The 12,895-nt window shown below is 37.3% G+C and overlaps 1 protein-coding gene across 2 annotated transcripts in view; it reads left to right on the top strand.

Annotated features, from left to right (window-relative positions):
* Positions 1 to 12,895, top strand: part of ZNF644 (zinc finger protein 644) — a 46,807-nt gene that overhangs the window by 11,365 nt on the left and 22,547 nt on the right. For both annotated transcript variants that reach the window (XM_084266133.1, XM_084266132.1), the window contains exon 2: positions 7,561 to 7,616. The gene's annotated coding sequence lies outside the window, so the exon portion shown is untranslated. The remainder of the gene's footprint in view (positions 1 to 7,560; positions 7,617 to 12,895) is intronic.

Below are 12,895 nucleotides of genomic sequence, written 5' to 3'. Positions count from 1 at the left end.
AGGTTCAACCTTTTTTAAAAACCTCATTGCAGTCTTAAGAATGCCAGGAGAGTGTCCTAGGCATTGTCATTTTTAAGAATGCAAAATGTAGAGAAGTTGGAAATGAATCTGTATGCTAGTTTTGTCTTAAAACAGTTCAGAGAGATGTTGGCTACAGCATCTGCTTTGATTTTGTAAGTGTGACCTGAGAAGGGGTTTTCTGTGGCTGCTGTCAGTGTAATGACCAAGGCTATAAGCCTTCTGCCTGATAATCTTGTCTTGGGCCATGTTCTTGGAGCCTGCAGGTTAAAATAATGAACTGCATGGCTGTTCTTCATGTCTGTAACTGTTCAGTCTCTTAAGTGTAGGTGATTCTTTATCTTTTAATAAAGAAAAAAGTGGACTACTGTACTGTCACTTTCATTAGTGTCAACTGAAATTGTGTCGAGCCCAGCCTCAGAGAATCCTCTGAGGTAAGTATACTAGATGGAGGAGGGTGATCCAGAGGGAGGTATCTGAAGTATGCAGCCAGAGAAAACTGCTGAGCAGTTTGCCGCCTTTGGGTTTAAACAGAGATTGCAGTAAGGACTGTTGGCTCTGGAACAGTGTTAAAGCTGGAAAGAAAATGGCTACCAGAAATCATTGTTGCTACAGTAACAACATGGCTTGACTATTAATGTGCTGCTTTAACTACTGGTAGAAATGTCGTGAGATACTGCTTTTAGGTAAAAGTGTCCTAATGGAAGCAGAGATTTAAATCCATTTCAATGTTAATGTATATAATCATGCTTCTTGTTTAAGAAAAACAATCTATTTTTTGAAAAAGGTAATGTCTAGTAAATATTTTTTGAATGTAATTACAGCTTTTTCTACACAAAAGAATCACTAAATATTTTTGAATTGTACTAAGGAAACAACTTGCAGGGAGAAAAAACTGTACAGAGTATTGATCTCTTATGGCAATATTTTCTAAAAAAATAAAAACAAACCAACTGATACTGTTTCACAAAGTATGAGGTATCTGGTAACACAGTTCTGACTCTAGTTATTTTAATTTTTTAATGCACCGAAGCTTGTGTTAAAGATATTTTTATGTTTTGAGTTCAAAATTTAAGAATCACGGCTAACCTAAATCCTGTTTGAAAATTTAGAAACAAGGATCTGATTCTAGACTGGAAGCTACTTGTGGATCTGCATTGCTTTTTTTCTTTTTAAGGGTATAATTTTGTGTATTGTGGAGTAAACTTTTTGCAGGATTTTTTTTTTGTTAATAGGGAATAGCTCGAGTGGTGTGTAATGCAGTGCATCAGGAAAGGGATATGTGAAGTGCAGTGAATGTGTGAAGACTGATGCATTTCTCTGTCAGGATTCCACAGGTGGCAGATTTGATGGTAGGAATGGACTGACAGTAAACTTGCCTCTGCTCTTCATCAAGCTTGTACATGTGATGTGTCCTGTATACCTACAGCAGATCCCATTTTTCTGTAGTTCTTTCTTTTGCGGGGGGAGGGAGGGGTGGATTTAGTAAACTTCTCTGTCAGACTTCCTGGCTGAAAAGGCACTTTAATTAATTCAGTAGACATGGAGCTGGAAAACTATTCTCTGTTCAGGGGACTTGTGAAAGTTTATTCAGCAGTCACTGAAAAAAATAAAAAGGCCTTTACTTAAAGTATGCATCTAAAACACGTTTACTGAGGAGTGATTCTGTAGCTGAAGGGTAGAGGCAGTTCCTGCACAGGTAACGTATTGATGAGATTTTGCAGACCAGCATAACGAGAGGAAAAGTGATCAATGTCAAGGGTGATGCCAAGGTGATGTGCAGTGCCATTAGCAGTTTGGAGCAGAATGGAGTGATGATACCATTCTGTGCTTGAAGCTTTTTGTGTTTGAGAGAAGCTGTTATATTTAAGGTACCTAAATGCAGCAAGTGAAGGGCCAGTTTATGTGGTCAAGATAAATAGGCTGTAGGAACTGAAAATGTACAGGTGTTCATTATGCAATGGCATGTTGAACAGCGTAGAGAATTTGTAAAGACAGAAGGTGAGTTATTTTTCTGCAGCTTTTTGCTTGTGGTGATTCTCATTGTGAAGAATACCATTCAGTTTAGTTGGATATTGATAGACTGTAAACTTATTTATTAAATGTCAGTGATACTTAGAATGTTACACTAATCTTCACTGAAGGGAAATGACATACTTATATTTTCTCTTAAGGCCTTGGAGTTCTAAATGTTTTCAGAACTACATCTTTAAACTGATGCTTCAGTTTAGTGCTTTTATGAAGCTTGCATTGTATGTTGATCGTTACATATTTGCTTACTGGATAATGCACACTCAAAGTAAACAGCTCTTAGATTGTTTCCCCTTGCTTCTTTGTAGACATTTTTACATCTTTTTTGTGTACATGTTTAAATGTTTCCTAATTTATCTGTTTAGTGATGGAGAGGAAAAGCAACCTTTTTGACCAATACGTTTTGTTAGTCCAAATTCCAGTCTACCTAGAATATTTCTCCCTCTAATGGCTTTCTTGATTTACATAATACAGGTTTTTAAAAATAATAATTGAATCTGTTGTTTGACTTAGTGGTAAAACCACAAGTTCTTTCTTTCCATTCAAGCTACACTCTCTGAGTACCTTTTTCACTGCTGTGATACTCGTATTAATGTTCTATTCATCTACTTGTAATCTTGTTTGCACTGAGGTAGCTTCACAGTCTGAGGTATGATCAGTTGTGTTCATCTCCTAGGCTGTCGCACTTTTCCTTGAAGTGCTTCACCATCCCAGACGGGGTGTTGTCAAAACTAAAACTTTATCAGAGTAGAAAAATGAGAGATTTCAACACTTCCACGTGAAAGCTGCGCCGCAGCTTTGGGAACTGTGCATGTGGCTTTTACTGTGATAAAGAGACAAAGGAAGAACTGTAACTTCTTTGAAGTTTCAGATAACTCTCAAAATCTACGCAGAGATTAGAAATGCAGGAGGCATTCTTCTCTCTTGCAGTCCCTTGCTCACTCTCTCAAAGTCCCTTGCTTGCTCACTTTTCTTCAGTCACTGCAGATTCTTTGGAGTCAGAAGCACTTCCAGTATATGGATTCAAATTTTCTCTCTTCATGTTATAAAATGTTAAGTTTTTTCTTAATTTGCCTTCTGGATAATTCAAGCTTCAGTAGGGTACCTGCATCTAACTATTGCTTTGCATTAACTATTATAAGAAGTTACTGTTATTTTTCCTTTACAAATTTAATTTTGGTATATTCAATCAGGGCATGCATAATTCACTTTCGTTAAACTAAGGTTGGAATAACCTAGACTTTTACAGATTCTTAAAGGGAATTCTGTGATTTTAGAAAACCTTATGTTTAAATTCAAGTGATTATTTAAATTAATCTACACTAAATGCCAGTTCTATGTATTTGTGGGTACCGAATGTAGAATAAGTTATTTTTATACTTTTTAATAGAAATCAAAGATCATCGAAGCTCCTTGTGCAAACAGAAAGCAGGGAACTACATTTTGTATAGACAAGGTCATTGTGTGCTGCTTGGGGAACTGGCAGTATAGGCTTGTATTTGAAGAGCTTTTCAGTTGTATTAACTGATTTAAGATACTATTGTCAGCTAAGTTTTTGCTATTTCAATCCTCTTCTGAAATCATTTTATCATAGGTAGTTGTGTACAGTTTTACCTGGAGCATCTTCTGGGCTGTTTGTATAATAGCATTTTCTTAACCTCTGCTTTCTACTGGCTGTTGTTTCCTGCATTGTTTTTTTAGGATTATTAGATTTCTGTAAGATTATGGACACTTTTCAGAGCTGCATCAGATATTGGAAGGAAATCTCTACCACCTTGCTCCAAATTTTGAATTTAGCATGTTTTAGTGCTAAGACAGCAGTATCCTAATAAATCCTAGTATTTTAATCAACTTTCAACCAACTAAAATGTTTTGTAAGTCCCAGAAAAAACTTGAAGGCTACAGTTGAAAACCTTTTTCTGTGGTTTTATGTTAAGCTGGTGAGATAGACTATTTAGCCACAGCTTATACCAACAAACCAGTTCATATAGTTTGTTCTAGTCTTTGTTTCTTCCTCTTCCTTCTTTCTCCAACATGCATAATCAGCTATGGGGGCAAAAGCTAGTTTTGTATTACATTGTAACTGTCTTTAAAAAAAAAAAAAGGCCAGCCAAAAAAACACCAAAACCAACAACTCAACATGCAAAAAACCCCACAAACCATTACACTTCTCTATGGGTTACATTCCTGCCTGCAACCGTTCCAGGAGATGATGATGGTTAAGATGGCTCTCAAATAGGTGTAGAAATGTAATTTATCACAGATCTGTTAAGAAATAAGAGCTAAATTGTAGATAAACAGATCAAAACTCTTATCAGCATTACTGCATATTTTATTCATCGCATTCTAGTGTTCCCAACCTTTTTTTCCTCAGAGAGGGGTGTGTTACAGATGTTTCACTGTATGAAACAGGGTCCTAATAACATAAGTAGAAAGTGAATCAAAGTAAATTTAGTCTTAATACAAGATCCTGCTCTAATGACAAGAGCAGTAGTTCGGCAAGCTTTGTGTAATAACTCAGATTGTCTTTATAGGTCTCGTATTGTGAATGGTTAGGCCCTTGATGCAAGAGTCATGGATAAGATATTATGTGCTGTCTCCACAGGAAGTAGTTATCTTAGTTGTTATTGATGAAGCTGAATTTTGAAGTATCAACTCTAACAAGTTTTTTTACTTAGGAAAGCAGTATTATGGAAACTTTTGTAGCTGTTCTCTAGCTAGCCAGAAAGATTAAAATTTTCAACTAGCCTGGGATGATTATCTGTAACAATTATTTCACAGCCTGTATATGCTGCCTTTTAAATTACTCCTCAAACAAAGGCTTTTTGAGAATCTCTTTGTGTCTGTAGCTCAGATGCACTTGAGGGGTTGTACTTCTGTCTGAGCAGTGCCCACAGATGTGACTTCGTTGTTGCACTGGGTGGGGAACTGTTTGTGTCTACTTTGGCATTTTTTGTGTTATGTGAAAACAAGTATCATTGGTATGCTGCAGTTTTGTGACTAGGTAAGGTGGTCATGACTAGCACAGAAAGAGCCTTGGTTTGCTGATTAGTGAGAAATGCTTGTGCTTTCAAACACTTGGAATCCATTTGAGTTTGTGTAGTTTCACTGGGGGTACATGAGAGATACTGCCCATCTCCACTGCTGCCGTTTTCTTCCACCTGCTGTTTGCTGCACTTACCTGAGCAGGCATCTGCTTATCAGGGATCAGAAGCTGAAACATTTTACAGTGGTCCTTGTACCTGCTGCAGACCCCTTTTCACTGTTTGGATGCCAAATCCTCAAGGTGAATGCTCTGTAGCTAATTTCTTCCCTGCTTCTGAGTCCCTTTCGATGCTGTCTTTATTACCTGGTGAGGGGCAAGTGACATTCATTTTCATGTCCTTTCCTGATAATGGGAATTAAGACAGGAAAACCTGAGCCGAGGTATTTGTGATTTTGAAATCTTTGCCTTTCTGTAAGGAGTCTTTGAGAACTACCAATAACTCCCCATAGATCTGCTGGTAAAGAATTTCAGGTACTCAGTTATTCCAGCTGTCAGCATCCTTGAACTGAGGTGTTAGGGGTTTGATTGTTTGGAGTGAGAGGAATGTTCTTGACAGCAGAAAGGCCTTTGAGAGGTGAGTGTTGGTTAAGTACTATAGGTTCAGTTGCTTGAAATGGTGAGTCACAATGCTATCAATTTTGTGGGGTAAAAGCCGATGTCTTGGTGTGGATTTCATTGGCTTCCTGAAGATGTTTGCATGCCACTGTATGCTGTCTCCTCCTGGGTGGAGCTCTGAACACCAGTGGGTTTGAAATAAACTGCAAAAAGAGAGTTTAATTGTGCAGGGCATATTGAAGTTTGTAACGCAGGGTTGCAGTGGCAATATGCAGCTTGGACTCAATCCTTTGCAGAGATTCCATCTGCACTTGATTCACAAACCATGAAATCTATGTTGGGAACAGTCATTGCTGATGTTTAGCTAATTGCAGTGTTCAGAAGATGTGAGAATTGCTACAGTCGTGTTGTGAGATCGTGTTGGGGGGGGGGGGAGCAGTGTCATTGATGTAGCTCTTTCTTACAGTGAAAGATGTGTTAGACTGGGATTGACCAAACCCAAGTGCTGGGCTTTTACAGGTTTACTCAGATTTGGTTTAGTGCTGATCTTAGGGTTGATCTGTGTAAAGCCTGCACAGACCTACTTCCATGTTTTTGAAAGGTGGTTTGGCTCTTCATATGTCACAGGTGTATTTTATGGGCATTTACATTTTTTACCTTTATATTTACCTTTTATAATGTACAGTAGGGCTCCGCTGCTGTTTGTAAATAATGCTTCTCTAGGCACGAGTGTTACTCTCAATCCTGGCTAAATAATCTTTTTTCCTGCAATACAATTTATTTCATAAATGAGCACTATTTTGAGTAATATTAAGCCATAAAGACTACATTTAGATGTGATTAGTTAGGAAATTGTCCTTGGGCTAGGGGAAGGTGCTTAGAAACTTGACTTCTGTTGCATTATATTGCCCAGCAAGACTTGTTTGAAAGGTCTGTCTTTAACTCCACGCCTTTGTAATTTGGGCAGGTGGTTTTCAGACAGTTACAGACTGACTGGGCAACTCAGATTCAAAAAGCTGTGTGTGTACAAATTGAGGGGAGGAATCTTAGGTAGTATGTGAGAGTAGGTGTCTCTTCCAGAATTAATTTTGTTGGTGGACACATTAGTTTAATTATGAATAACTCTCTGTACAGTTGTATGCTTGTTGTTGTTTCTTTATTTGAAGTAGGCCCAGTTCTGTAGGGATGCTGTCTTTAAATCCATTCTTGGTGTTGTGCAGCTTCAGTGACTTTCAGTCTCTTCCAAATGTTATGTAGTCTGGTATCATTAACTAGGAAGTGAAAACATTCTTTGTGTAGTTAGTTCTGTTAAAGATCTGTGAGCAAAACTGAAATTAGAGCATTTGATCTAACATTGATCAGCCTTCACAAAGGCAAAGCGAGTTATGATTTTAAAATGGGCCAGCTAGCCTTATAGTAATGAACACAACCTCATCCTAGAAAAGGTGAGTCTTAAGGCACTTCAACAGTTGATCTCAGCTATGTTGGTCATTTTTGCTAAAAAGGCTTTTTTTAAGCTTTCATTTGTTAACATTTCCGTTCTGTGCTTCATTGTTCTTTCAGGGAACTTAAGATAGCTGACTTTGAGGACAGTAGCAAAAAATGGAGCAGAGCTTTCTTGCCATGTATCTTTTTTTTTTTTCTCCTATTCTGCCCTCTTAGTTTAATAGCATGTATGTATATTTGATATGATTTCTTGCTGGATTTTTTAAAAGTACCAACATCTATGTTGTTTGCAAATCACTTGGTATTTGAGAGACTACCACTGGAATTTTGATCTTCTGGCTCTGAAATAAAACCGATTGAGTCTTCTGTAGCTGTGGGGTTTTTACCTCTGTCGTCTTTGGAAGTCTAGAACACAAGCAGAAAACAGTGACAGCTGTACAGTAAGTTCTTGCTTTATTTTGCAGGTTCATTTTAAAGTGGAAGTGGATCTCACAGCTTAATGCAAATCAAACAAACAGAGGTGAGTAGAAGTTTTCTGTAGGAGTGTTTTTTCTTCAGGTACCTTGGATCCATTAGTATGTACTGCTAAGCACTCAGAAAAAGTGGTCAGTGAAAATTTGTATCTTGACTCCTGTAATTTGTGAATATGGTGTTACTTCTGTGATACTAAAATAGGAAACAAAACTTACATGTGTATTTAAAATTACTATAATAATTAACTTATTCTATAAACTATTGAAGTGAAAAAGCTGCCATGGCATTCTACTGGCTGTTGAGAGCCGAAACTGTGAGTTCTTCAAATGAATTTCATCCTCTGCGTATTACCTACCTGGTTGCAAAACACTAAAGTTCTACTTCACATTGTCAAAGTAGCATGTTAAACTTGCTCTATTAATAAATAATTGGGTGGGAGATTTGACCAGCCAGCAGAATAGCATGTCAAATTTTTAATAATGAAAATTTATTGGGTGGGGTTTTTCCCATTTCCTGTCCTCCTGAGCCCTTTGGGGAGCTACTTGAAAGACAAAGTAGATAAAGATTTACAGATGGTACTGTAGCTGTAGAATTTTAAGTGTCCATTTGCAATTGCAAAGTGTCTGTAACTTTGGCATTTCCCCACCTTATTTTGGGGGGGAGGGGAAGTAAAGCCTGGATTTTGTTTCTCTTCATGGGACTCAATATTCTACTTCAGTGTCCTGGTTTGAAATGGCAGACAGCTAAACCACACAGCTGTTTGCTCACTCCCGCTCCCATTGGTGCTGAGGTGAACTTACGGGTTGAGATAAAGGCAGTTTAATAGGACAGAAAAGGAAGAGAAAATAATAATGATAAAAGAATATGCAGAAAAAGTGAGGCACAATGCAGTTGCTTACCACCTGCTGACTGATGCCCAGCCAGGCCCACAGCAACAGGCACTGCCCTTCAGCCAACTTCCCTCAGTTTTGTTGTTCAGAATAATGTCACCTGGTATGGGGTATCCCTTTGGTCAGTTTGGGTCAGCTGTCCTCACTGTGTTCCCTCCTCACTTGGGCCCCCCCAGCCTCCTTGCTGGCAGGGCAGTACGAGAAGCTGAAAAGTCCTTGACTTAAGTGTTAACCATGAGTCAACAAAAACTAAAATATCAGTGTATTATCAATGTTATTCTTATCCTAAATCCAAAACAAAGTGCTATACTAGCTACTAGGAAGAAAATTAACTCTACCCCAGTTAAAGCCAGGACATCCAGGAATACTTTGAACTATAAAATTAATGTCGTCTTTGTGAAATTATATGAAATGTTTTGCAAAAACCAATTTGCTTTAATCTGGTTTAGAGTGATTCAAGAGTGTCTTAAAGGGCCACAGTTCGGTACATTCTCTGCTGTGGAGACAGGGCATGATGAATTCCTGTGCACAGGCTCCCATAACAAACAAAAGCTGGATTCTTAAGTTTCCTGCTTGTTGTTTGACTAACATGCCATCTCAGAATACAGCTGCTGGTGGTGACTTGATACTTTCAAGAAGTGACAGTGAGATCCCATTTGCTTAAATGAGCTTGTTCTTGATTTCTAGTCTCTGCTTAATATGTAGGCTTAATGTAGCTTTAAAAATGTAGCTCTGTGTGTTTTCAAATGGACATGGCCTGCTTTGTATCTTGTGATCTGCTAAGACCTTTTTAGAGCTACTGCTGTCAACTTTAAAATACTGATTATAGCAGAGGCTTTATGTGAAAATTAAAATAAATCTTCTGTTCAGTGTTGTATAACTGATTCAGGGTTTCAATTATGACTTGAATTCTGAACTATGAACAATTAAGGTAAGACACATCACTCTAGTATGTATATATTTACATATAAGGTTTACTGCTGTAGCCTGACTTTGCAGGTTTCTCGAATGTGCTGCTTTGAGAAAAGGAATAAATACAACTTTGCAAAAGGAAATACTCTTCTTATCTGAGGATGAGTGTAAAATAAGAATCATAGCTAAGGAGAGGACTTAAATTCACAGTAAGGTTTAGATTGTTCCCCCTGCTTTCTAATGCTTTCAATACTTAAGGATTACAGTTTGTTCTGTCTCAGTTTGTTACCTCATGAATGGTTTAAATACAGAAAATTAGTTGAGAAGTCTAATGTCTAGAGAACTGAGTGTGTTCTTTAAGCGTAAAACCTCCTGCATGGAACTCCAAAGACCTTTCCTTAATGGCAGTTAGCTGTGTATAATAAAAAATAGCTGGTCTCTGAGGAGATGGCCTGTAGTGTTGCATGCATAACAGGAAAACTATGTAAAAGAATGCATGGAAACAGTGTAATGACATCTGATGAGTATTTTTATTGCTTGGAGAAGAGTTCTTGAGGTTTTGATGGTTATATGAAAGTGACAACTGAACAGTCGGTAAAATCAGTGAAAATATTCCACATTATCAGAGAACAAAACCCAGATCTGGTCATACAGATCTGTAGAGTACCACAGATGTGTTGTATTGCAGTGTGTGCTGCTTCTTGAGTGCTAGTGTAGTTCTGTGACTAAAGAAAGACATAGCAGAGCTGAAGAAGGTTCAGAGAAGAGGGCAGCAAGGGTGACTGAAAGAGGTCATTTTAAAGAACCACCTGCATTTCCCAACAGTCTTCTGTCTTCACTCATGAGTGTAGTGGTTACAGCATCTTGTAGATGCCTAAACAATGAACTTAACTCCCACAACTCAGTGCAGACTTGTCCTTTAGCATTTGTCATTTACAGCAATAGCTGAAAATGTGATTTAATTATTTGGTCAAACATTTTTCTTTTACTCTTGACTGTAATGAGTTTCCTAGTGACTGTAGTAGTGTGCTTTCCATGTAGGTTTTCTTTGAGTAAAGGATTTGGGGGTTTTGTTCTTCTAATTTCAAGTAATTTGCTTTCCTAGTGCAAATATAAAAGGATATCCTGACTTTTACAAATTAAAACAAAAATCTCTTCCTAGTTAAAAACACACAGGTGTAAGATACTGTTCGCAAGTGGTGAATGTAATTTATTGAGATAACTGTAGTCTTTGTTCTTAGATTTTTCCTGACTTCCAGACTGCCTGTTCTGAGGTCCATAGGAGGATCTATCTTGTTTTCAATATGAGGGAAAGTTAGGAAGAAGCAATCTTGGTCTCAGTGACTTAACAGTGTAGTGGGTTATGCTTCTGTGTAACCGCAAAAGTGACAGAAGGTAGATCCTTGTGCTGAATTTCCCTGTAACAGTGTGTAGAGTGAGGTCAGATTTTAAGCATGTGACATGTTTGGCATAAACCAGAGTTGCTTCCAGAAACTGTCTTGAATATATTTAGTGTTGCTTTACCTAAAAGTAGAGGATGTAATAAATTAATAACAGCATCACAGATGTTGAAGATAGATAGATTATACAGAATTTTGCACAGGATTGAGTAGGTGGGTTTTGTTTCTTTGGCTCAGACAGGAATCTCATACAATTTTCATCTTGTTCATAAACACAAAAAAACCCCCAACAACCAACCAAACACAAACCAATAATATGGGGAGTGATCTTATCTTTCCTTGTCACTTGGAATATCAGGGTTTAGTCCGTTCATCTGGTCATTTATAGAGTTATATATCTTTGGGTCTTTTAAAAATCTCTCCATTTCTTATGTTTATTGTTAGGGATGAGAACTTTATCCAAGTTGACAGAATTTCGTGTTCTTAACCTAAAAAGGTATGAAATGGGGTTTTGCCTTTACCTGGCACTTACTTCCAGTCTTACTAGCTTTTTAATCCTTAATCACTGAAAGAATGGAGAATGAAGACCGCCAGTATGCTGGTAAGGATGAGTGAATATCAGTCATGCAATTTGTTACACTGTGGTTCTAAATTAAATGAGTAAAAGCAGAGCGTTTATTTCAGTTGGTTTTTTTATAACTGGAAAAGATAGCATACTTCACGAGTTAAGAAGCCGTCTACATTAGCAGGAGAGACAGTCTTAAAATTTCTGATAACTATTTGCTTTACATATTTTAATAGTATCAGCCAGAAAAGTATAAGAAATTACAATATGTGTCTTAGGTCATGCTGGGTAAAAATAATTAAAATTTTTATTCAGTGTAATAGGAAATAAGATCAGAATTTTTCTGAAGTTGTAAGGTGTGTCATGTTCAAAGATGTGTCTCAATAAAATCTCTTATTGTTATCTTTAAGGAAGTTGCACTGTAAATCTATTGCGCAGCATCATGTTGTTGTCATGCAGGTTCTCATCTGTGATCTGTAGGACTGATGCTTCAGGACTGTTTCATGTGGGTATCAAACAACAGAGTGTAACAAACGTGAGAAATCCCTGTAAAAATAGTTAAATATACCTGACTTAGAAAAATCCTTCCCAGTCTGGTTGTGATCTTTGCAGATCAGCAGAACTACATCAAATAGCTTATCCAAATAATAAACTGGATTGCTTATACCTTAAGAGGCCTTTAGCTTCAGTTACTGAATTTACCTTTCTCTGGCGTTTGGGATTATGGCGAAAATAAGACTTCTGTGGCCATGTAGTTGTAATCAGTGGGGATTTGTGTAGAGTTATGGAAACAGCTAATAATTAGTCAGTTGATATATATTGGATTTATATTGAAAGAAAGGCTCTTTACCCACTGCTCACAAAATTGTAGGCAAAATCTTTGTTGTTTTAAACTGAAGGTCAGATTTGGATAGGAAAATTCTGAAGGTTCAGCTGTGATACATTTTAAATGTCCTTGTGTTAGTACACCACTGCTGATCTTGGGTGTCTGGGGGAATGTTTTCAGTCTGGTCCCTCTGCACATGGGGAGTAATTAGATTTGCATACAGAATTTCACCACCACTTGGTGGCAGTACTTGGCTTCAAAAGGACCTGTTTCTGAGCAGATGAAGTGGCTTTGATTCTGTAGAACTATAGGTTAAGGAGTTAGATGTGTTTTAAAAATTCTAAAAGTTAGTAATGTGTTTCAGAAATTAAAGTACATACTTAACCTACTAGAAAGATTTGCATTTGTATGTCTCTCTGGAAAAATCTAGCTATCATCTGCTGTGTATTTTAGAGTATTTCTTGTGTCAATATAGTATTCTCAGAAGATGTATCTAATGTTCCCCAGCTGAATTATTTTAGCATTTACTTCTAGCATTTTACTTTGAGTAGTGTACTTCAAGTAATTCTAGAAGATAAAAATTTGCTTCGTGGTAGTGTTCTTCATAATGTCTTTGCAGCTAAACACAGAACTACCAAAGCTACTTTTTTGTCTCCTGAAATGTTCTCTGCATTTTCACTTCTTTATTGATGGAAATTTTAGGAAGAGATTTTCCAGTAGATTTTTCTGTCA

The sequence above is a fragment of the Gallinula chloropus genome (assembly GCF_964237585.1).
Source record: "Gallinula chloropus genome assembly, chromosome: 6".
Lineage (NCBI taxonomy): Eukaryota > Metazoa > Chordata > Aves > Gruiformes > Rallidae > Gallinula > Gallinula chloropus.
The sequence above is the reverse complement of the archived record's forward strand: the minus strand, read 5'-3'. Positions and strand labels throughout refer to the sequence as shown.